This window comes from Mustela nivalis, assembly GCF_964662115.1.
Source record: "Mustela nivalis genome assembly, chromosome: 9".
Lineage (NCBI taxonomy): Eukaryota > Metazoa > Chordata > Mammalia > Carnivora > Mustelidae > Mustela > Mustela nivalis.
This window is the reverse complement of record NC_139028.1, coordinates 74,878,484-74,904,312: the sequence shown is the minus strand read 5'-3', so window position 1 is coordinate 74,904,312 and position 25,829 is coordinate 74,878,484. Positions and strand designations below refer to the sequence as shown.

Below are 25,829 nucleotides of genomic sequence, written 5' to 3'. Positions count from 1 at the left end.
GGGATGCTGGGATCAGAGTCCCGCATTGGGCTCTCTGCTCAGCAGGGAGCCTGCTTCCTCCTCTCTCTGCCTGCCTCTCTGCCTACTTGTGATCTCGATCAAATAAAGAAAATAAAATCTTTAAAAAAAAAAAAGATTAAAAAAAATAAAATAACTCCCTCCTATGGCCTTCCCATATAGTCTAGATACTTTTCCATAATTGCCTTTCTTTGTTCGACCTGGCATAAAAGCCTGTAGGTTTTGCCATTTCTTTAGTTCTTCCTTCCGAGAGCTCCTACATCACATAAACATAAATTTGTGTGCTTTTCTCATGTTAATCTGTCTTATATCTGTTTAACTCTCAGGACCAGCTGAAAAACTCTGAGAAGACAGAGGTAAAATATCGCCTCCCCTACAATCTCTGGTGACAATGAAGGGATGTTAGTGACTGTAAAATTAAGAGATCCTGGGACATCTGACAAAAAACCAGCAGAAGGTAAGCTCCTTACCATATCAGTATCTTAGATTTCTATTTCTGCCTGGAGACCCAGCCAAAAGGAGAACAGTAAAAGTCTCCCTGTATCTTTTTCTTTTTAAATATAGACTGACAGGAGAAAAAGATTTGTGAAAATTAGTTCTTTGAATTGTGACTCTTGTAAATTTGGTTCTGGGTACCAGCTGGTATAATCCATAGCCTCCTAGTCTTTGTTTTCCTTATATGTCTTTTATGGTGTTTATCGTAAGGGAAAAAAAAAATCAGAGCATGTTCCTTTCATATTATTTTATGTCTTGAGAGCTTGGCTTTGGATCTCCATAACCCGGAGGGTACAAGTGTTGTCTTGCGTTAAGGGAACCAGACAAACAGGCTGGAAACCCAAGACACAAAAATGACAAGCAGCATTCTCTTTGTCCGACATCACCAGGCCTTGAGGAAGTTTGTCTTATTGAGAGGTCCCAGTCCATGAAGGGCCCTTGTTGTCTCATTGTCTTCATTGTGTTCATAGTGTTAGGAAACTCTCATCCTGATATCCCCCACCCAGGACCACAGATAAGCTGGTCTATAGCTGGAGACATCTCATCTTCCCATAGATAACAAGAGACGCTAGTTTCATGAACACTGTTCTTACCACCTGTGACAATGAAAGTCTTTGCACTCTTAGGCTAACTCTGGGAATGAACTTAACTGGATCTGGGTTGGGGGGGGTGGTGCACTGTCTTTAGGGACTTCTCCGATGTCTATGGTTAAGCCATAAAAGGCTTTTTGATTTTCAGCCATAAAAAGGCATTTTGTTTTTGAGTCACAGTTCAAATAGGTATGTTTTCTGAAATAAGTCAGACAGAGAAAGGTAATACTGTATGATTTCACTTATATGTGGAACCTAGAAAACCAAACTTAGGAACAGACTGTTCAATACAGAGAACCAACAGGTTACCAGAGGCGTTGTGGGGAATGGCAAAATAAAAGGGATTAAGACGTAGAAACTTCCAGTTATTATACATAATAAGTCATGGGGATGAAAAGTACAGCATAGGGGATTTTGTAATAACATTATATGACAGATGATAACTACATATATCATGGGGAGTACTGCATAATGTGTAGAATTGTTGAATCAATGTAACTAATATAACATTATATGTTCATTTTACTTCATTTTAAAAAGAAAGTATACTTTTGAATATTTGGACTTTATAATTAAAAGGATTTCTTTTTGAGAGAGAGAGAGTGCTTGCATGTGCAAGCTGTAGGGGTGGGTGGCTGGAGGGAGAGGGAAACAGAATCCCAAGGAGGCTCCATGCCCAGCAGAGCCTCACTTGCAGAGCTTGATCCCAGGACCCTGAGATCATGACCTAAGCTGAAATGAAGAGTTGGATGCTTAACCAACTGAACCACCCGGGCACCCCTATTTAAAAGGATTTTTTTAGAGAGTTCTCATCTTAAACAGATGTCCTATCGTTACCTGTAAGAAGATCAAATTATAATGAAAAATAATAAGGCAAAGATCATTCTTACATAAGTTAGTAAATTTTGTGTTTCTGAATTTATATCTAACTCATAAATGAGATTTAAAATGAAAACTCTAAGTTCCCTTTTTGTATGTCTGTATACATCTAGGTATACATATTTTGTAATGTGTTATCTTTCTACTTTCATATGATATTGCCATAATTACTTTGCAAAAGAGCTCTAACCAGTTTTAAAAAATAAACACTTACATAAATTAAGTATTCCTAAAACTCTCGAAGTATAGAAGTTAACCTAAATGTTTTTCAAGTTCACAAGATCTAGGACAATCTTTGGTAAATTAAAGCTAGCTTAAAGCTTGTTGGTTTAATAAAAACAATCATGTCTTCAGAGTTGTAAACATTAAACATAATGAAGAGATACAACTTTTTTTTCTTAGGTTTACTAATTAAATGAGTTTATCTCAACTAGATGCTTAAGACTATTGCTGAGTTTAAATAAAATTCAGTTTAAAAACAAGATGTACAATAAAAATAAATTGCCTCATGTATGTAAAATACAGCAATATAAAAATAAAAGTTGGAGAGAGCCATATGTTTTTCCCCCCTGTGATTATCTAAAGAAGAGTAACTTAAGATTATGCTACCTTTGTTTCATTAAACAAAGTATTATGTCTACTTAAAAATAGTTTCCAAAATCTTTTAGGAAACTTGAAACCTTAAAGTTACATTAAGTTAAATTAAATGATGGATATTCACTGAATATTTAAATAAGATAATACACTAAAACATTAATTGCTAACTATAAATTTATCTGCTTTTGGACTTTCAATTCTTATAGAGAGAAAAAAGATATTTGGTTCTGTTAGTAAGCATATCTTTTACCACATTAAGAAACTGTACTATGGGGGCACCTGGGTGGCTCAGTGGGTTGGGGCCTCTGCCTTCGGCTCAGGACATGATCCCAGGGTCCTGGGATCGAGCCCCAAATCTCTGCTCGGCGGGGAGCCTGCTTCCTCCTCTCTCTCTCTCTGCCTGCCTCTCTGCCTACTTGTGATCTCTGCCTGTCGAATAAATAAATAAAATCTTTAAAAAAAAAAAAAAAGAGGAAGAAGAAACTGTACTATGAAAAAGTCTAAGTCTTCAAAAATTATAAACATTTATAATTATGTAGTCAGAAATTCACTAACCTAGTAGAAGATGCTAACATATATAATAGTTCACAATTGCCTGCTTCCTAATTTTCACTAGAAAATAGAGATTGCTAAGTGGTTAAAATTTATAATCAATAACAGGGGCACTGAGTGGCTCAATGGGTTAAGTCTCTCTGCCTTCGGCTCAGGTCAGGCTCAGGTCATGATCCCAGGGTCCCAGGATCAAGTCCCACATTAAGCCCTGCATGGGGCTCTCTGCTCAATAGGGAGCCTGCTTCCCTTCTTCTCTCTGCCTGCCTCTCTGCCTACTCATTATCTCTGTCTGTCAAATAAATAAATAAAATATTTAGAATAATAATAATATTTACAATCTATGTATGAAAATAAAACTTAAAAATGGTCTAGAAAAAGAAACGTTGTGTATGAAGTATAAAAGAAGAATGGGATGTGTTATTATATAAAGAGTATACGATGATGTATTTTTGTTAAGCAAAAAGGAAGTAATTTTGTCCTTCAGCAAAATGATTAAATGTTCCAGAATAAGAAAGAGGAAAGGAATAATACGAAATCAAACGGGTGTAGAAAATTGCAGGTTTGTGGAAAAGAAATTTTATGTTGCAAGGTCAAAGCTGGCCAAAATTAAATGGATAATTTATCAGAGTTTTAAAAAGTGAGCTCAATAATATACTAATACAAAATAAGTTTAATTTTCTCTCCATTAAAATGAAAATTTCTTAGATTATTGGTCTGCTTTTAATAAGAGATTATAAAAGGTTTTTCTTTACCTTTTATATCATCTGCCAAGGAGATAAAGATTTTATGTCTTATCAAAGTAATTTCCTGTGCTTCACATTGTCTTTATTAGATCTTTGATTACTTAGGAAAACTGAGTCTTCAATCTTAAAGAAGCTGAGGAGTTTTTGTTTGTTTGTTTGTTTGTTTACAGTTATGTGACTTTCTATATTTACCTTTAAAACCTTTTAATGGTCACTTTAATTAGATGGATAACTAAGTATTTTGTCACTGGGATAGTACTTAATCAAGTATATTAAACCTTTTTTTAGGTAATAAGTGACTATTTATTAAAAATGAGAATAAAAATCACAAAAAAATTATAAATTTTAAAAGATGGCCACATAAATATCACAAAATCTAAACATATAACAAAATTTTCATTAACTCCTTAGTACTTTACAATTATTCCTGCATCTTAGGGTTTTGGATGACCTCATTATATGCCAATAAATTTGTAATATTTTTTTTTAAAGATTTTATTTATTTATTTGAGAGAGACAGTGAGAGAGAACATGAAAGGCAAGAAGGTCAGAGGGAGAAGCAGACTCCCCATGGAGCTGGGAGCCCGATGAGGGACTCGATCCCGGGACTCCAGGACCGTGACCTGAGCTGAAGGCAGTTGCTCAACCAACTGAGCCACCCAGGCGCCCTAAATTTGTAATATTGTCTATAAAAATAACAATGGTAACTAAGACTTTCCTTCAGGGCATCTGGGTGGCTCAGTCAGTTATGCCTCTGACTCTTGATTTCAGCCCAGGTCATGATCTCAGTGTGGAGAGATTGAGTCCCACCTTGGACTCTGCACTCAGCCGGGAGCCTACTTGAGATTCTCTTCCACTACATCTCCCTCACCCCTCCCCGACTTGCACTTTGTCTCTAAAAATAAACAGATGCAGATATAGTGAAAAGAAGGGCCATATGCACCCCAGTGTTCATAGCACCAATGTTCACAATAGCCAAAATGTGGAAAGAGCCAAAATGCCCTTCAGCAGACTGGATAAAGAAGATGTGGTCCATATACACAATTGAATATTACTCAGCCATCAGAAAAGATGAATACCCAGCTTTTATATCAACATGGGTGGGACTAGAGGAGATGATGCTGAGTGAAACAAGTCAAACAGAGAAAGACAATTATCATATGGTTTCACTTATTTGTGGAACATAAAGAAATACATGGAGGACATTAAGAAAGGTAAAAATGAAGGGGAGGAACCAACCATGAGAGACTATGGACTCCGGGAAACAAACTGAGGGTTTTAGAGGGAAGGGGGTTGAGGGATGGGTGAGCCTGGTAATGGGTATTAAGAAGGGCATGGATTCCTTGGAGCACTGGGTGTTATAGGTGAACAATGAATCATGGAACACTACATCAAAAACTAATGGTGGGGGCACCTGGGTGGCTCAGTGGGAAGGTACCTGCCTTCGGCTCAGGTCATGATCTCAGGGTCCTGGGATCGAGCCCCGTATCGGGCTCTCTGCTCAGCAGGGAACCTGCTTCCTCCTCTCTCTCTGCCTGCCTTTCTGCCTAGTTGTGGTCTCTGTCTGTCAAATAAATAAATAAAATCTTTAAAAAAAAAAAATTATAAAAAAAAAACAAACTAATGGTGTACTATATGGTGACTAACATAACACAATAGAAAAAAAGAAAAAATAAATAAAAATAAACAAATAAATTTGGAATGCAGTCTTGGAAAGGAGATTTGACTTAGGTCTTAGTTTTCTTATCCCTGGAAAGCAGTAACAGGAAGAAGTAGGGCAGCCGAGCACAGAGCTCAAGAACTGGCCACAGACCCAGAGCGCTGGCTGCCATCTCAGTGCCATGTCAAGGGGAGATCCAAACCTTTAGACATTTTTGACAAATTTCCCAAAATCAAATTCAAAATGAGTCTCTTGACCTTCAGCTAACTTTGGAATTTCTCAGAGAGTCCCTAAATGATCTTAAAGATTTGTTCTCTGTCCTTACAAAGAGATTACACTAATAGCTTGTTTGAGATGTGAAATTACATGGGAAACGTTGTCAAATAAAAGTGATAATTAACTTTCTTTAGGTCATATTTGTATGACTAGATGTTACCAATTTTTAAAATTGTACAGAATTCCTAGAAATCTGTCACTGCCCTTACCACCTATATAATCAGTCAGAATTCCAATTATTACTTGAAAACATTGCATTTTACAAAAATAACCAAATGTTCTTATAAATTGTATCATATTTTTAATAGTGACCTCTCACCAGATCTGTAACCATGGCTATTTTTAAAGGTTTTTTTTGTCACTCATAAACCATTGTCTTACTCTTAATTATTCTCTGAGAGCATTTTCCATCAACTGCAGGCAAATATGCTTCATCTCTAAGGAGATCTGTTGAAAAGACCCTGACAAGCACTCTAGAATACAGGTTTCTGATAACTGCAGATCATAATATTAAGCTAAGAATTTCTAGAATTCTGGGGCACCTAGGTGGCTCAGTCAGTTGTGTCCGACTTTTTTTTTTTTTTTAAGATTTTATTTATTTATTTGACAGAGAGAGAGAGATCACAAGTAGGCAGAGAGGCAGGGAGAAGCAGACTCCCTGCTGAGCAGAGAGCCCGATGTAGGGCTCGATCCCAGGACCATGAGATCATGACCTGAGCCGAAGGCAGAGGCCCCAACCCACTGAGCCACCCAGGCGCCCCTGTGTCCGACTTTTGATCTCAGCTCAGGTCGTGATCTCAGGGTTGTGAGATAGAGCCCAGGTTGAGCTCTATGCTAAGCCTGGAGCCTGCTTAAGATTCCTTCTCTCATCCCCTCTGGTGTGCCACATTCCCTCTCTCCCTCCCCAGCGGGGGGGGGGGTGGGGGGGGGTACCTGGATACCTCGCTTGGTAGAGTGACTGCCTTTGGCTCAAGTTGTGATCTCAGTGTCCTGGGATTGAGCCCCACATTAGGCTCTGTGCTCAGCAGGAGTCTGTTTCTCCTTCTCCCTCTGCCCTGCCACCCCCCACCCTGTGCTCACTCTCTTTTTCAAATAAATAAATAGAATCTTAAAAAAAGAAAAAAACTTTAAGAATTTCTAGAATTCTAATGGAAAAACTGATTGATTCATAAAACTGCTAACCCAAGCTCAAGCAAAGAAAAAGCAAGTACATGAGATTGAATGAATTGATAAGGATGGTTATAATTTTACGGCTTTTTGTTTAAAACATTGTTAGATCTTTAATGTTTTATTTTTGAGATTTGAGAAAACCCTTTTTGTGGGGTGCTTGCGGGGCTCAGTTGGTCAAGCATCCAACTCTTGATTTCAGCTCAGGTCATGATGTTGGGATTGTGGGATCGAGCCCCGCATCAGGCTCCATGCTCAGCATGGAGTCAGTCTGCTTGGGATTCTACCCCCCACCTGCCCTGCTCCTCCCCTGCTGGCACAGGTTTTCTGTAAATAAATAAACAAAATCTTTTTAAAGAAAGAAAACCCTTTTTCTCTTTTTCTTAAGCTATCTATAAATTATCTTGATTTGATAGACTATACTTTGTAAGCAAAAATTAAAATATTTATCGGGGTGCTGTCTCAGTCAGTTGGATGTCTGCTGCCTTCAGCTTAGGTCGTGATCTCGGGTCCTGGGATCCAGCCGTGTGTCAGACTCTTGGCTCAATGGTGAATCTGCCTCTCCCTCTATGTTCTCCTTCTCTCTCTCTCTTTCTCAAATAAATAAAATCTTTTTTAAAAAATTAAAATATTTATCTTTTTCTTCCTACCTGATGCCTCCAGAATTTGCAAACTTTTTTTTTTTTAAGATTTTATGTATTTATTTGAAAGAGAGAGAGAGAGCAAGAGAGAGAGAAAGCACACAACAGGGGCAGAGGAGAGGGGAGATGCAGACTACCCTGCTGAGGAGGGAACCTGACACGGCGCTTGATTCCAGGACCCTGGGGATCATGACCTGAGCTGAAGGCAGGCGCTTAACTGCCTGAACCATCCAAGTTCCCCCCACCCCGCCCCGAATTTGGAAGTTCTTAATAAACATTCTTATTCATGATAATATAGTTGTTTACATAGGTTCAGTAAGACTCTGTTCTCTTTACAATTGGAAACATTGGGTATATTATCAAGACTTTGACTGTAATGTCATATTTGACAATGCAGTACATAGACTTAAATGTGACCAGACGGAGGGATACCTGGGTGGCTCTGTCGTTTGGACATCCAGCTCTGGGTTTTTGCTCAGGTCATGGTCTTGGGGTCATGGGATCGAGCTGGAGTTGGGCTCCACACTCAGTGCAGAGTCCGCTTGGGATTCTTTCCCCCACTGCACCTCCTCCTTTTCTCTCTCTCTTTCTTTCTCTCTCAAATAAATAAGTAAATAAATAAAATCTTAAAAAAATAATGTGACCAGATGCATTTAAGGAACTAAGTTTGACTATAGGGAGCCAATATTTCTAACACTTCTTGAAATACCAGTCCAATTAATTTTGCTTACAGGATTCCCAGCCCTACAGGTGACTAAGCAAGATTACTTCTTAGCAGGCTCAAGTCTTTTTTTTTCTTTTTAAAGATTTTATTTATTTATTTATTTGACAGACAGAGATCACAAGTAGGCAGAGAGGCAGGCAGAAAGAGAGAGAGGAGGAAGCAGGCTTTTCTGCGGAGCAGACAGCCTGATGCGGGGCTCGATCCCAGGACCCTGGGATCATGACCAAAGGCAGACGCTTTAACCCACTGAGCCAACCAGGCGCCCCAGCAGGCTCAAGTCTTGACCTTGAAAATAGAGGAATTCACCCAAATATATGGATGCTACAGGCAAAGTTTGATGGCAAATTCTTGGCTTGATTTCTTAGCCTCAAATGGCTTTCAAGGTTCAATCTAGGGGGTGCCTGGGTGGCTCAGTGGGTTAAGCCTTTGCCTTCGGCTCAGGTCTTGATCTCAGGGTCCTGGGATCGAGCCCCACATTAGGCTCTCTGCTTGGCAGGGAGCCTGCTTACCCCTCTCTCTCTGCCTGCCTCTGCCTACTTGTGATCTTTCTGTCAGATAAATAAATAAAATCTTAAAAAAAAAAAAAGGCTCAAGCTAGGATTCCTTATTAAAAGTTCCAACAAAACAGACTTACAAAGAGCCCATGTGTTACATCGCTATTGTTGCTCACATATGTAAATAATCAGGTCAAGTTTAATGAGACTAAACTTATTTTACTTACTGTAAGGGCACCTGGGTGGCTCAGTTGGTTAAGCATCTGTCTTTGGCTCAGGTCATGATCCCAGGGTTCTGGGATGGAGCCCCGTGTCTGGCTCCTCGCTCAACAGGAGCCTGCTTCTCCCTTTGCTCCCAGCTTGTACCGTCCCTTGCTATCTCTCTGTTTCTCTCTTTCTCAAATAAATAAATATGTTTTTTTTAATAGTCTTACTATAATTATATTTAAGAAATATGGGGAGAGAAAATTGCATTTCAGTGAAAACCTGTAACAGGGGTTTATAATTAAGATTCCAGCCCTTTTCATTGTCTTTGAGGTTTTGTTATCTACCTAGAAACTGGTCTAGATCCTGAATTCTTCTAGTTTCCTCCAGTATATGGCCACAACTCTCCAAACTAACATCTCCTATTTTCCTCCCAACCTTCACTCACAAAGAATGAAAACTCTCATTTTCCTGAAGTCCTATATGTGATGATTGGACGACCTGAGATAAACTTCAGAAAATCACCACAACGGATCAGAGATAAATGAACTTCATGGCTGCTTGTGTAGGCCACTCAGAAAATTCACTTGGAACACCTGGTGCAATGAGAGACCTTCAAACTACAAACAAGGAAATTTGTCAGATTACAACTTCCATCCTTACTCTACCACATGACGAAGCTTCTTCTTAAATCTAGAAATCGTGGGGCGCCTGGGTGGGTCAGTCTCTTAAGTATCACACTCTTGGTTTTGACTGAGGTCATGACCTCATGGTTCTGGAATCAAGCCCCGTGTGTGCCCTGTGCTCAGCGTGGAGTCTGCTTGAGGATTTGTTTCCCTCTCCTTCTTCCCCACCCCCCTATTCAGGCACATGCACATGTGTGCTCTCTCTCTCTCCCTCTAAAAATAAAGAAATCTTTTTGAAAAATCTAGACCTCTTCTCAACTGGCTATCCTCTGAACTCAGAAATCAAGTTTCCAACTATTAATATTCATTTCTCTTTAACCTCTATAAAAAGTACTTGTCAGTAAATGCCTCATTGCTCATATCATTTGTTGGCCTAACTTAGAACTACCCTCACCTCCATCACCATCTCCTGAGCTGAGACAGAGCTATTTAAATGAATGGACCTGTTCTCAAGACTAAGAGAGTAAATCACTGAGAAACAGAATAATCTGCCAACTCAGATTCTGGACCATGGATCTTTTGGGGGAATCTTCGAAGAGGAAGAATGAAAGGATGTATAATACACCACTTTGACATAAGTTCTATTTTGAGCTAGAGGCACTTAAACAGCAGATGCATAGAAGGGCATTCTAATCTCCCTGTTCTTCCTGAAAACAGGCGATGAACACTCCCTTGTGAATGATGCCCTCCCTGTATCAGGGGAAAAAGAACATTCTTCAATGGGGAATGAAAGCCAAGAGAATCCTGTATAAATAGACCATGTTAAAATAATACTTATCTTCCTGTAGCTTCCCCATATAGCTCATTTACTTTTTGACAATTGCCTTTTTGTCCAACCTAATGTAAAAGCTGGTAGGTTTACCATTTCTTTGGATCTTTCTTTTGTTGTGAGAGCTCCCATGTCATATAAAACTGAAAGGTTTGTATACTTTTCTCCTATTAATCTGTTTTATAGCAGTTTGATTCTCAGGCCTGGCTCAAAAACCTTAAAAAAGTAGAGGTAATATTTTGCCTCCCCTACATTCTCACTATCTCCCCTATTGATTAAAAGGGTCCTGACTCACAAGTGTTGGGAAGAAGAGAAACAGTATTTGTAATATTTCTTTAAATATCATCTTGTCTGTTTTCTAAGCATCATTGTGGGGAAAAAAAAGAAACCATCTTGCTGGCCAGTTTCTTTCCTCTCATCTGATTAGGTGGTCATTTTGCCCTTTTTTTGGCCAGTGGCATTGTCAATGTTTAGACCTTATTTTGGGGCAGTAGTAAATCAATAGAACCCTGAGACCTGAAGACTACTCTTTACTTTTTCTACCCCCTCTCTCTTTTTTTTTTTTTAACCTTTTTCTTTCATTTTTGGAGATTTACTCCCTTTGTACGTACACCAGAGCAGAGCTGCTACAGCTGCCTAGAAATGGGGATCACTAGATCATCATCTGTGTTCAAACATCACTGTGTGTCCAAGGGGAAAGCTATAGACTCTGACTCACCTATTTCCTGCTTTGTGGGTGGTGTTTTTTGAGAACTCTGCATAAAGTCTCTAAGATCAGTACTTGTACATCTTTGAGCTTCTAGGGAGGGGCCTATTCCCAGAAATACTTGCAAACAAAAGCTCCAAGCTGGGAAGAACCTCATGCAGCAAACCACACCTATGTGTAAAAATTTGTCAATAAATACAAAGGTGTGCCTCTTAAGAAAATAAGACTTACATTTGACATAGTCTCTAATCTCTTATTCTCCAGAGCAGAGTGCACAGATTAGTTTCTCTATGAACAAAACCACTTTGTTAGAGCAGACAATTGCAGGGGTGTATGTGTATGTGTGTGTGTGTGTGTGTCTCATGAATTAGGCAATGGTGGGCTTGAGAATAAGAAACCATAGTGATTAAGAGTCTTGAACCAGAACTGAACTTCTAGGTGTAGAATCCTAGTGCCACCACTTAGTAAGTGACCTTGGGTAAATGATTGCCCCTCTGTGCCTCAGTTTCCCAGGAGTAAAGTGGAAATGACAATAATAGCATCTGTCTCATTGGGGGTGTTATGAAGCTGAATGTGTTAATACTTTAAAGCACTTAGCACAGTTTCTGACACATGGTAAGCCTTATCTAAATGCTTACCTTTAAAATTGTTAAAACTTGGGACACCTGGGTGGCTCAGTCCATTAAGCACCTGTTGGTTTTGGCTCAGGTTATGACCTCAGGGTGGTGAGATCCGAGTCCTGCATTGGACTATGTGCTCAGTGTGGGGTCTGCTGGAGATTTTCCCCCTCCCTCTCCCTTCCCCTCTAATCCTCCCCACCCCCACTTGCACACAAGTTCTCTCTCTTTCTAAAATGATTAAGTACAATCTTTAAAATTGTTAAGCCTTTTTTTTTTACTGTTTTCAATTTATTTGTTAATTAAAAAGTGCATAGTACAAGCCCTTTATCCCAGTCCAAGTACTCAGTAAAAGATTACATTAAACCCTGGATGGCACAGACATGATTTCTTTGGCATGATTTAAACATTGAAAAACAGTAGTTCATGTTTAGTACATCACATGACCACTTTTGCTTTAACAAAGTAATCATCAGACATGGTAACAAATACATATGCTTTTTTATTTAGAAATATTATGTTAAGACTAACTCTACTATTGCAACAACAAAAATTTATGTGTAAACTCTTCGTTTCTTTTTCACGTTGCTGTTTTGTGTCTTAAGCTGATGAGCCGGTCAAATTTTAGCAGGTTTATTTAGAGTGAGAGGCTTTAATTCAGAGTGATACACTTCCAAGGTTCCTTGAAAAATAAAAGAATTCAGTCATTCTACAAACACTATCACATCACATACCACAGTGACACTAAAAGTAACCATGGAATAACTGAATCTAATAGTTACCTTAGAAAATCTCTGCAAGTTTATTTAAAATGTGACTTGCTGGCCATGGGATAGTGCTTGGATGGATACATGACAAAATCTTTTACTATACACAGTTCTAATATTAACTTTTTCCATAGGGAAAGCAAGAAAACATTATTTTGCATAAGGGACATTACATGACTCTAAAACAAAATAAACTTAATGTTATTTGTGGAATATTTAAGAGCCAAAAGTGATTAAAATATGAACCTCTATCTTTCCTTTTTCTGGATTATTTAAAAATGAATGAAGCCACCGTTCCAGTGAATGTATGTAAGCCAAGTAATGAGTAAGATTGTGCTCAATATAAAGGCCACATGTAGAAACTTCAAGATTAAATAGAGTAGGGACGCCTGGGTGGCTCTGTTGGTTAAGCAGCTGCCTTCGGCTCAGGTCATGGTCCCGGCGTCCTGGGATCGAATCCCACATCTGACTCTGCCTGTGCTCGCTCGCTCTCTCTGACAAATAAATAAATAAAATTTAAAAAAAAAAGATTAAATAGAGTAATATAAATTGCTAGTTAGGTTAACAGGAATACTTTATAAGCGGGGTATGTGGCCCTTCTCAGGAATGCAGAGAAATTTTACAAGAAAAAACAACAATAACAACAAAACCCTAAGTATTTCTCTAAGAACTTTTGTTGCTAATTAAATAGACGGTCCATATAGAAAAGTGTAATATACTAGATGTACTGTCAAGTTAAATGTATGTGACAGAAATGAAAACCAGGAATAAGAATCTAGATTTGTAGGTCTCTAGCTAACTAACACTGGACATTCTATTTCCACATCAAGGCCAACTGGCTTCAACCAAAGCCAATTCTCAATTATTTGTGAGCCACAGACTGAGTGAATGCATCAGCATCTCTGCCAGAGGTTGGCTTTCCAGCAGCTTAGAGAACAGACTGCTAGGATGTATGTGCAAGCCTTCAAAGTCCAGGGGCCAAGGGCAGAAAAAGGAATGTTTATAGAGATTTAACTCCATTCTATGCCACCCCTGCCCTTTCCACAATGAATACTTTAACAGCTGTAAAGCTGGGAATGCTTCCAGTAGGCCACAGCAAGAGGAAGACTGAAATCTATGGTGCTCACTTATGCAAGATTTGACTTAACCTGTTATGATGCCCCTCAATTAGCACAAGTAATTAAGAATAGATGAAACTATGTCAAGAAGTTGAGCTCAAAGCTAAGATCCATAGAAGGAATGCAAGCAGTCAATATTGGATTATACAATGAAATGAAGCCCTTAAAAAGTTTATGGCCTAGGGGCGCCCAGGTGGCTTAGTGGGTTAAAGCCTCTGTTTTCGGCTCGGGTCATGATCCCAGGGTCCTGGAATCCAGTCCGGCATCCTGCTTTCCTTCCTCTCTCTCTGCCTGCCTCTCTGCCTACTTGTGATCTCTGTCAAATAAATTAAAAAAAAAAAAAAAAAAGTTTATGGCCTAAAATGTAATCATAATAAAGGGGGGAAAAATACCCTAGGAGCGTCACACAATTGTATCAGACTCTATTAAACAGTACAATGATATAGAAGTTTATTAATTCATACAAGTAATTTCTCAGATCGATACAGTCCTTACATCGATAGCAAAATATCTTCTAACCCCCATAAGCCATCTGTAATCACTTGTTAAGAAAAAAATTCCATAACCACATAGGTCACGCAGACTTGTTTTTATGCCATTTGTATTCTTCTTTTTCTTTCAAACTGAGCAAAACAATGCAAACTTTTACTTTTCATACATTTCAAAATTCTACTTATAATAATAATGTTCCTCCCCACCCCAATCCGTCTTATCACTAAAAAAGAATGAAATAAGGGATGAGAAAAAGATCCTTGATTGCTTTTTCATTTTCCTCTTTTTGGAGTAAACTATCATATTTCTGAAGTCAGATGGGAAACAAAAGACTCCATTTTTTCTTCACAGAAAAAAATAGGCTAAATAAGTAAACAACATTCAAATGTCGGTAACCAAATAGGCCCCCAATACAGCTTTAAGAGAGTTCCATTAACAGGGAAGTGTTAGAACTGGAAAGGTTCCTGAGAGGCACCCATTTAACAAATAAATTATAGCTTTAATTATTACTGTATAGAATAGACCTGGCAAAGGCAGAAAGCGTTAACCTTTTTCCTCCTTTCATGAGTCTTATAAGGCTATAATGGACTGTAAATCACCCACCATATTAAATCATGCTTATTTAAAGTTCTCATAATATTAGACATTTTTGTAGGAATGAAAAACTAGAAAACAACTATTTCATTTCTTCTCCCCTCTTTTTCTAGCCACATAAGGCAGTTGCAGTGGAGGGCACAGATCTGGAAAATATTCCAAAGGCTGCCACAGTCCCAAGAACTAGAAAAAACTGCCACCCACTAATAAACTATTAAGGTAAATGTAAATACAGTGTGGTTCTAATTCTTTTTCATACAATCTCGGAGAACACCAGGTAACTTTATAAATACGTTACGGGGGGGAAAAAGCCATTTTAAAAACCTATCAAAACTATTAAAAATACTTAAAGGCAGGATCTCAAATTTCCTTCCATCAGGCCAGAAATCATCACAAAAAAATTCTGATCACAGTTACAAATAGAATGAGTGGAATGTTTAAGCTTAGGACAACCAAAAAAGCCCATGTAACTTTTTCAATATAATCACTCAAATATACTGTAAAAAGGAATGATGATAACACAGGAAGCAAAAATAAGCTCGTGAGTGAAATTTCCAGAAGCTCATGAAAACAATACCATCCCAGATTGCAGACGCAAAAGGAGAAACAGTCTAATGGGCTTAAGAGTGCTCTGGTCGTGCAAGGTGTTAACTATTTTCACTTCCCATATCACAAAGTTAGTCCACAGGAGGGGCTGGTGGATCTTGTCCATTATGAGGACTGGTTGGCTTGCCAGTTAGGTTGGATCCTCTTAGGTGAGTAGGTCTCCGTAGGAACGAGATCACTGCAATAACCATCCAGGCCATGAAGATCAAGATGATACTGATACCATTATCACCAGAGGGCCCTGGTAATTCCTGAAGACATCCTGTGTCTGTGCAGTAGAACTGGGACTGTCTCAACAGATTGATCAGCCTTCTCACTGCATGTTCATGAGAGGAAACACATTCCCAGGGATCGAATCCACCTTCTGCCATGATTGCCCAGCTTGATTTAACTCGACTGTTTGAAGCCGTCCAGACAACAGACCGGGCAGGGAGGATGGGGGCCGGGAGCAAGGCTTAGAAGAAAGACCGTCTGGCGCTTCCGGCACGCGGCCGCAGTGGCTCCTGGCCGCTGGCTTCCACCCCTCCTGGGTTTTGATTCCACTGACCCGGTCGCTCTAAGCCACGAGACCCGGATCTGCCACTGGCTCCCGCGGACGGAGGTGCAACAGATGCAGCGACTCAAGACCCCAGCGGCCCGCCGGCCAAAATTGCTCAGTCTCTTAAGAAAAAAGGCGGGGCGGGCGGGGGGGGGGGGGGGAGGAGTGTGAAAGACCTCCTAGAACCAATAATGATGCCTATCTTCTAGTCCAACATTTTGAAGATGCTATTTGCAAACCTCGTTAACAAGGTGGGTGTTACTGTCTCCATTTTACAGGTAAGGAAAAGATTAAGGGCAGTGGAGCTGGGAATTCTAACCCAGTGTGTCTAACTCCAAATCATTTGCCCTTCTATGGTGCAGCATTGTTCTTTACAACTTCTTACCCATTCCCTACATGTTTATATCCTATCTGGTCTCCTGAGTCACTTTGCCCATATTCTGTCCTTTCACAAATAGGTAAATTGAGACTAAGAAGTTAAGTGCCTTTCGCAAGACTGTGTAATTATTTAATGACTGTAAAATAGCCATCAAATGCCAACCAAACATTTGCTGAGAGTGATGTACATTGCTTATGGCAGTGCCTTTTCACATGGTAAGCAGTCAACCTTAGCTATTTTTACCATTGTTCATCCATTCATTCCTTTAACAAGTATTTATTAGGCATTTCTTACAAATCAAGCACCTTGGAGTAAAAAAAATAAACAAGATCAGATCCTTTTTGAAGTTCACACTAGCTATCCCATCTGGGAGCCACTAGGTATATGTGGCTATGGAGCATTTCAAATGTGGCCAGTCTGGATTGCAATATGCTGTTAAGATAAGAAAAAATACAAGATTTTGAAGATTTAGTACCAAAAAAATAAGCTAAAACATCTCAATAAATTTTATATCAGTTACATGTTGAAATGAAAGTATCTGGGATATATTGGGTATAATAAAAATACGCAAATTGTCTTCTCTGGTCATTTTTTTTTTTTTCACATTTACGTTTTAAAGATTTTATTCATTTATTTGTCAGAGAGTGTGCACAAGCAGGGGGAGGTAGCAAGGAGCCCAACACAATTCCATCCCAGGACCCTGGGATCATGACCTAAGCCAAAGGCAGACACTTAACCAACTGAGCTGCCCAGGCATCACTATTTTTACACTTTTTAATGTGGCTACTAGAAAAAGTTAAAATTACATGTGGTTTGTGTTAGGTTTTAACTGAACAGCGTTGGTCAAGATGACAAAAAAGATAAACACGATAAAATATAAATGCTATGAGAAGAGTCAACAGAATATTCTATGAGAGCACAGAGGAGCACCTGGCTTAGGGATTCAAAGGCGGCTTTACAGAGGAGGTAACATTTGGCTTGAATTCCAAAGGGTGAGTAAGGATTATTGCCAGATGAGTGTTTTCCAGGAAGAAGATGAGCATGCAGAATGTCGCATAAACAGGTAAGAGTAACCAACAAGTTGAAATATGATAAATAGCTTGACTTTTCTCAAGTGTGGGATTGAGGGTAGGAGTGCTTGATGAGAAGTAGTAGGAGATGCAGTCGGAAGATAGATTAAAGAAAGATTATGAAAAGCCTTGCATGCCATACACTACTGAAATTTCTTAAAAATATTTTACTTATTTGACACACACACAGAATACACAGGCAGGAGGAGTGGCAGGCAGAAGGAAGGTAGAAGCAGGTTTCCTGAAGAGCAGGGAGCCTGATGCAGGGCTTGATCCCAGGACCCTGTTGCCCCCACTATTGAAATTTTTGATGAAGACAACTGATATGATTTTATTTGAGCGTAGAAAGAGAACTCTCATGGCCACATGGAAGTTGCCCCAAAGTAGGAAAAGCACTTGAAATAGGGAACATGGGAAATGAAAAATAGATTTTGGTGGTGATAATCTGAGCAATGGTAGTAGGAATTTCAAGTAGAGCAGGGTCACAAAAGGTGGACAGGGCCATCTCAGAACTGATGAGACCTAATACTCACGTCAGGGAAGCAAAGAAAATAGGGATCATGAGAGGCACCCAGTTGTGTTTGTTCATGGCTATAGAATGGCATTTCCTTCTGCTCATTCAACAAATAATTGAAATGCTACTTATGTGCCAGATAATAGGTAGTAGAGCTTAATGGGTTCCTGGTGACAATGTCTGAACTTTTGTGTGTGTTATGCCCCAATAATGGGTCCGTGATTAAAGGAGCGAGACTGATACAAAGCAAAGGTCAAGCAAAGCTTTATTTCGCCCCAAGCATCAAGAATCTAACCAAACGTTCGGGGCCGCTCCTCTTACAAGAGAGCGACCCCTCTATGTTTCACAGACTAGCTTTTAAGAGCAAAGGCCATGCGGTCAGGCCTGGCCACGCACAGGTGGCCAATGAGATTGTTAATACACACAGGAAACTCCACAGTGATGCTAGGTGACCAATTGAGTTACAATTCACCCTAGTAGACATCTGAACCAGCCTATTACACCTTGATCGGGATTGGCACCAAAAAGGCTCCCAAAGGGCGGGGCCCATACTCCTTGGTTACCAGGGAGACAGTATGCATCCCCCCCCCCCCACCCCACTGATGTCTCCACTTGTCCTGACCTACCTTTGTATCTGGGCTTTGTTACTTGAAGCTGGTTTCCAGGACTTGTCTCCAAGTAAATCCTCTAGGGGAAGGGGAACAAGAACAGTTTCTAAATAGGTCCTTACATTCCCCCCTTTTCTTTGGAGACTAGTCAAATCAAAACTTTTTAGCTAGTTCTATACCCTCCTTTTAAGAGCTGCTTGACTGTTTTAATGACTCCAGTGTGATTTACCCAAAAGCAGTATTTCTGTACTAAGGTTATGCAGAGCCCCCCTCCTCCTTTTATCAGAAACAGTAGGTTAAGCCCCCCTTTCTTATTCATAATTGCTTATACCTCCCGCCTATATCTTAACAACAGGGCCAACAATGAATTTAATGAACTCATTGGTTTTTCTGAGTCTTAGTTTTAGTCCATGATTGGCAGGGTCCATTGGCAGCGGCATCCACCTCTGGGCGGCGTTCTCGTTTGACGTGACCCACATGAATCCAGGTCCTGACGTCATCTACTTTTATTGCCATGGGGGTGTGGTCAGGATGACAGTAAATGGTCCCTTCCAGCGAGGCAAGCCTCCCGCTTGGCAGCAGCGCATCCAAACTAAGTCCCTGGGTTGGTGAGGATGTGGCTCCACCTCCGATTCTGTCCCAGTGTGGGCAGTCCAGATCCCTGTATGGGCTCTTTTGAGACAGAGTGTAATGCCTGCAGTGACTGGAGTATAGACTGAGCAGTCATTTCTGCTATAGCAACCTCTTTCTCTTTTCCCTCTTCCCATTCTAGTTCTTTCCGCATTTACCACCTGACATTGAACACATCTATCAACCATGATCTTGAGCCATATGCCCTAATTTAGAAACCCAGAACTGCTTGCTCATAAGCTCTTTAAACTTGCGTGTCCCCAAATGAGTGCCCTGATGTATTTGGCTTACTAATTTTCTTCTAGTCTTAGTCCCATCTACTTTATAGTCTAATTTAGTCCACTCTACCATAGTGAGTCCTCCCTTAGTCAGTTCATAGAGGTCGCGCCATCTCCACCAACCACGGTATCCACAGACCAATGTCCCAAGAAACTCCCTCATGGAGACCAAAGCCTAAGTAAGTGGTGTGACTCTTACAAAGCTGTGTTTTCATTGCTGACACCCAATACCTTTTACCTGCAGAATCTGTAAGAGAGCTCTCATCCCCTGCAAGCAAGACCCATAGTCCTCAGCAGCTATTTCTACTATTCCCACTAACTCAAGTCAGATTCTTCTTTTCAAATTCCTCAATTTTCTGAAGTTTCTCCCTTATAGCTGGGGCTGACCAACTGGCAAAGGCAAGATCGCCTACACGAATTATCATCCAACTTCTCTGAAGTTTACCTTAAGTTGTCTAGCTTAGGTAAACGGACATTTATTAACAATCTAATCTAGAACTTAACACCCATAAAGCCATGTTATTAAAATATAATTTTTCTCTCTAAAATAACCATTTCCAGAGATAGCCAAATCAGGACTAACTCGTTTGAAAAACAAGTCCAGTTTTAACAAACTTGGCCTAATTGTTTACATAAGCTCAGCAAGAACATTAAGTAATCATATAGATCTTTCAGAATCTGCTTTGCTGGAACTTTTTATGAAGAATCTCTAGGTTGAACTTTTAGTAGCCTCTCCGGGCCAGAAGCCAAGCCACGTACTTGCCATCAGACATGCCTGCAATACCTGTCAACTTGAGCAAACACCTGAGGTACCCAAGGTATCTTGAGGGCCCTGCTCCTACCAGGGAGTGACCTTTACTCACCTGATGAGGCTGCTGGGAACTCTCTAAGGAAGGTATCAGGCCAACAGTTCCAAAGGGCTTTACGGCTCCAGGTTTTACAAAGTTAACCTTAGTTCCTTTAAGCTGGCCATATCTGAGTCTTTTCAAATATGATGTTCCAGTCAAAGCCTTGGTAAAATAACCAGTGTCCAAAGCTGTCCTGGTACTAGAACAGATTCTTACTGAACTTATGCAAATGACTGACTGCCAAGGAGGAACTTATTGAGCCCTTTTGTTTTCAGAGGGTTCAGATAGAGAAAAGTTGAATGCCTTGATTCATTTACAAATGAACACGTTTACATCTCACTGAAGAAAAAGTTTTCCTGGTCTAGAGGAGCAAACATTACAGAACTAGTAAGGTTTCTAAAACATGAAGAGACACAACATTACCATCTTTCAGTTTATCTAGTCCATGTTACTAATTCTGGTTTAGTCTGAATGTAGCCCTTACTTCTGTAAATCTTTAACCCTTTCGGTTCCCAGGATTTTAACATATCAAAGACCTGTGTTTGTCCCGAGAGTCTTCCAGTATGAATTTCCTTTAAGGCGGAACTCTTGGAACTCATCTTACAAGAGAACTAAAACAATTACAAATTAAAAAACTCAGAACAGATATAGTTAAATATCAAGTGATGACCCTTATCAAAACATTAAAATTTTAGGAAATGTATAGAACCTTTAGAATAATTACAGCATTTACCCAAATGCAACCCAAGGTTTATCAATAACTTAGCATATCAAGGAAGCCTTCTGAGCCAAAGAGATCTCATTTACAACTCTGGGCAGGCAAAGGGAAAACCATTTACGTTTCAATTAACCGAAGAAAACTTTGCCTTTTTAAACAGAGAGAAAACCAGCTTTTCTATGCCAGTGTCTTTCCTTTTTTTTTTTTTTTTTTTTTTTTAAGTGTGCATCCTTAAGATAGGAGTTTTCTGGGTTTCCCTTCCATTATGAATGTTGCTGCAGACAAAGGGAGGGGGATTTTTCAGATGCTGTCCTGCTCGCATCCCTCTCGGGAACTTAGGAGCGTCTTAGCTAAGGTCTGTCTGTGGAAACCCCGGACCAGGCTACTCCGTGGAGTAGATGACCGTTATGCCGTATGACGCCCCGCGAGACTCCAGGTGCAGCCCACTCAAACTCCGTAGCCGAAGTGGTGGAGCCACACACATTTACACAGTCAGGCACTCTTTAGATTCAAACAGGTTGGACACCTCCCCCCACCAGGTCTCCCCATCCATTCTGTAGGAATGGATCTAGGTCAAACGGGGGCCCCAGGCCTGTTTTCCTTTCTTACTCAAATAGGTTCAGGCATCTGGTATTTTTCTCTCTTTTTTACCTATTTCCTACTTTTCTACAGAGTTGTTTCCCTTATCAGTCTTAATTACACTTAGCAGAATTTTGTACTCTTAGAAATACCTTAACCTCTACTGAAGATTAAATATAAACCAATTGTTAACTATTACAACAGAATTCTTTAAATGGCAAATTTATCAATTAGTTAAAGAACAAAACATGCTTACCAACAGATTTTCAAAAGCACAAACCTAGTTCCAGCAACCGGCGCTCTAGCATTTTATAACATTTGGTTGAAGTTTCAGGTTAGCAAAGACTTTGAAAGCTACTTTAACAATTACCCATTGAAACTCTGAGACAGACAACCATCAGTTTAGTCATCTTTTTGCTATAAGATTTCAACACAGATTTTAACACAGATTTTTTGACCTTAAGTAAAAACTCTGAAGTTTCACATTTACTACTGTTAACTGAAAAGACATGTTTATCCTAATTAACTCAACAAACTTAACTTAGTTCAAATCCCGATTTACAATTCCACCTGGGCCCACTCCACTTCGATTGTTTACCTGAGACCCGGATGGGAAGATCCGGAGTGGGGGTGTTAGGTACAGGGGCGCTCTTGTTTCCCGACAGTGAAGAACAGAACAAAGTACCACCAGAAGGCAGAGAAAGGGCTCACAGACTAGGGCTTATCAGCTCCGAGAGGAGCACACAAAATGCTTTCCCACCAGCAAGGGGGAGGGGCTAGGCAGTCTCCGTCGGGCCAGAGAGGGCAAGGAATGTCCCTGAAACAAAGTTGTTTCAGCAGCTGCTTGGGAACATTCTTTAAAGTCTCTGTCTCGAGTTAGACTAACCCCAGTTGGCTCCAGTTATAGCCATTTGAAAGTCAGAGTTCCCTTACTCTGTTTGCCCCATTCCTTCTAACACAACAAACAGCACAGCAGACAACAAAAAGACAAGACAAAGAGAACCGCAGGCCCAGCAGATCTTACCCAGAACCTGCCACCGGTGGGGACTTTTTGATCTTCTGGCCGTCCAGGGGACTCGAACCCCCTGGCCAACTACCAGTGGAGGGAAGGGGCATCCCCACATCCTCTCCAGCCCTGGGGAGCATGGCCGCGTCCGGCTTCACCCCGGTGGGCTATACCTGGAGCTCCACCCAGACAGACCAACCGATCTCACAGAGCACCTGGAGGTCGGCGAATCCCACAGAGTAAAATCTGTGAGATCTTACCTTGAGGCTTTTCCCAGAAATTCAGATGCTGGCTCAGTTCTCGTCATTTAATCCCGGACAGAGCCCCCATATGTTATGCCCCAATAATGGGTCCGTGATTAAAGGAGCGAGACTGATACAAAGCGAAGGTCAATCAAAGCTTTATTTCACGCCAAGCATCAAGAATCTAACCGAACCTTCGAAGCCGCACCTCTTACAAGAGAGAGAGGCCCCTGTTTCACAGACTAGCTTTTAAGAGCAAACGCCGTGCGGTCAGGCCTGGCCACGCATAGGTGGCCAATGAGATTATAACATCCACAGGAAACTCCAAGGTGTTGCAGGTGACCAATTGAGTTACAATTCACCATAGTAGACATCTGAACCAGCCTATTACACCTTGATCGGGATTGGCGCCAAAAAGGCTCCCAAAGGGTGGGGCCCATACTCCTTGGTAACTAGGGAGATAGTATGCATCCCCACCCCCCCACTGATTGATGTCTCCCCTTTTCCTGACCCACCTTTGTATCTGGGCTTTGTTACCTGAAGCTGGTTTCCGGGACTTGTCTCTGTAAAGTTTTTTCCGGCGAGATAAACACAACACCAGGCAAAGTGGGTGCAAGGCAAGATTTATTAAAAACGCTCTCCGGCGAAGTTTCAGGGCTCAGGAGAAGGGGAGCCAGGAAAGTTGCGCCGGGAGGAGGTAGGCAACCTCGGGCGAGGTTCCGCCACTTTGGAAAGCAGAGTGGCGGAAGTCGCGCCCAAGGCAGGGAGGAGGGGGCTTTTAAGGGGTTTTGGGGAAAGCTCAGGGGTCTTTTGGCAAGTTTCCCTTATTTGGATATCCCGCCGCTCATCGGGATCCCATTGGTCCACAGGAGCCCGGGAGGGGGTCTCAGATTCCTGCTCGGGCCTTTGTTCTCCTGTCCGAGCTCAGGTCTTGTGGCGGGAACTTTCGCCATCTTTAGTAGCCCTTCCTGCCAGCCCAACATTCCGACCTTTTGCTTAATATAATGTTGTCAGGGGCGTCGACTGGGTTCTGGCTACTTCCTGCTGACAGGGGGCGTCGTCATGGGGGTAGTCGGAAGTGGGCAGGCGAGAGTAGGGCAGGAGGAGGAGTTGATTGACAGATACTCAGGCAAGTTCTTGTAGGCGACCCTGCAAGTACCGGAAAAGACAGGGAGCAACTGAGATTAGGAGGAGGATTATGCATACAGGTCCCGCAAGAGGGAGCAGCCAGGTTACCCAGTTGTAGGGGTCCAGGCCCCAGGAGGATGTGTCTCGCCACTGTGCTTGGATCCGATCCCTGAGTTCTTTGATCCTGGAGGTAACTATATGATTGGTTAACAAAGTAACAACATTCTTCATTTAATAATAGGCAGGTCCCCCCTTTTTCGGCGGTCAGAAGGTCTAAGGCCCGTCGGTTCTGTAGAGCTAAGGCTGCCAGGCTGGTGACTTGTGTCTGTAGGGCTGTGAGGGAGTCAGCAACCCGTTCCGTGTCATCATTCAGGGCTTGGGAGAGTTTGTAAGAAAAAGTCTATGGAGGTTCCTATCCCCGCTGTTCTAGTTGCCACCCCTGTGGCTATTCCTGCCCCTGTTATGAATGGGAGGAAGGCAGCCCTTCCTCCATGGTGTTGGGGAAATAGGATGGACAGCAGCTGGGATTCAGAATAGATGGTGGTAGAAGGAGATAGTAGAATGAATATACAGCCCAGGGAGTCGTTAGTGGTCAGGCAGCGATAGATTCCGTGAGGGCACAAGAGAAATATTCCCGAGGGAGTACAGTACAGTAGGGAGAATTAGTGATATGGCAGCTGCGGTGGTAAGGGAGGACACATTAATAGTATGTATGTTTCCCCCGATGGGGCCCATATGGACCGTATTATTTGTGGCCCTGAAGTTGGGGAGTGGCCAGTCAATATGGAGGGGTATCCCCAGGACGTAGAGTGAGGTAAGGTAGATAGGATAAAAGAGGCGGGGAAATGGCTGGAGGGCTATGATTTCTAAGAAAGGGCCGGCCGTATAGTAATTCAAATGGGCTTAAGCCTGAAGACCCGCTGGGCGTAGCCAGGAGTCTGGTGAGAGCCATAGGCAGAAGTGTAGGCCAGGAAAGACGGGTTTCTAGAGTAGGTTTGGTGAGTTGGGCTTTGAGCAGCCCGTTGGCCTTTTCTACCTTACCGATGACTGTGGGTGGTATGGGATGTGAAGTTTCCAGGTTATGTTGAGGCTCTCAGCTACCTGTTGGGTTACACTGGAGATGAAGGCAGGTCCGTTGTCCGACTGGAGGGTCCAGGGCAATCCCAACCTCGGGATGATGCGCTCGATGAGTATTGTAGCCACTACGTCCGCTGTTTCCCGGGCCATGAGGTATGCTTCGATCCAGCCTGTGAATGTATTTTATGGCGAGGCATGGGAGTGAAGTCCAGTTGTCAATCTTCCCCCGGCTGATGACCTCGGAGTTGTTGGTTAGGCCCTGGTCTGCGGATTCCTCCTTGTGAATTCAAGGCGGAACAGGTTTTGCAAGCCCTGTGGACAACTTCGATTACCTTAGATAAGGAAGGATGATAGAACAATGGTTGAAGAAATTAGTGGAGAGCCTATGGGCCACTATGGAGGGATTGGTGGATGTCAGTAATCAAGGTGTGCACCAGATTGCCTGGCAGGGCAATCCTGTCCTGGATGTAGATCCACCCCTTATCTGGCAAGGGTATAGGCAGTAAAGTTGCAGGGTTTAAGGGGGGGGGGGGTGGGGGGGGAGGTAGAGAGAGAGAGATGCGGGTTCTCTAGGAATAGCAGATGGAATATCTGGAGACGAGGAGTCAGATGGGCCAGGTATCGGTGGCTAAGGAGGTCTGTGAGTTGGCAGGAGAGTAGACCGTGATGGGCTGCCCTAAGGTCATGTTGAGGGCCTTAGAGGGGGGTACTTGATATCCCTTGGCCCCCAGAAAGCTAAGTAGGGTGGAGGTGTCGTCTTGGGAGACCGAGAGGGAGGGGCTACAGAGGAGGAGGTCATCCACATATGTAGTAGAGTAC

General features: G+C 41.6%; 1 protein-coding gene, 1 long non-coding RNA gene and 1 pseudogene across 4 annotated transcripts in view; 1 reads left to right on the top strand and 2 right to left on the bottom strand.

Moving 5' to 3' along the window:
• LOC309841266 (uncharacterized protein) overlaps positions 1-15,019 on the top strand; it is a gene marked incomplete at its 5' end in the record, with an annotated part of 41,829 nt that extends 26,810 nt beyond the window's left edge. Inside the window, one exon of the mRNA XM_082684175.1 lies at positions 14,903-15,019. The remainder of the gene's footprint in view (positions 1-14,902) is intronic.
• The window catches only part of LOC309840766 (small integral membrane protein 14 pseudogene), a 433,613-nt pseudogene extending 411,319 nt beyond the window's left edge, over positions 1-22,294 (bottom strand). The window contains exons 1-2 of one of the 2 annotated variants that reach the window (XR_014316527.1): positions 22,156-22,294; positions 15,278-16,055 (exon numbers count right to left, since the gene is read on the bottom strand). The product of XR_014316527.1 is annotated as a small integral membrane protein 14 pseudogene (transcript). Of the gene's footprint in view, positions 1-15,107; positions 16,056-22,155 lie in introns of those variants that run through there. The other variant reaches the window with a different exon arrangement.
• Positions 22,295-23,923: 1,629 nt separating this feature from the next.
• Positions 23,924-25,246, bottom strand: LOC309841464. The gene is made up of 2 exons (XR_014299145.1): positions 24,082-25,246; positions 23,924-23,954 (listed from the first exon to the last, which is right to left on the bottom strand). It is a non-coding gene; the product is annotated as an uncharacterized lncRNA (long non-coding RNA).
• Positions 25,247-25,829: the final 583 nt, after the last annotated feature.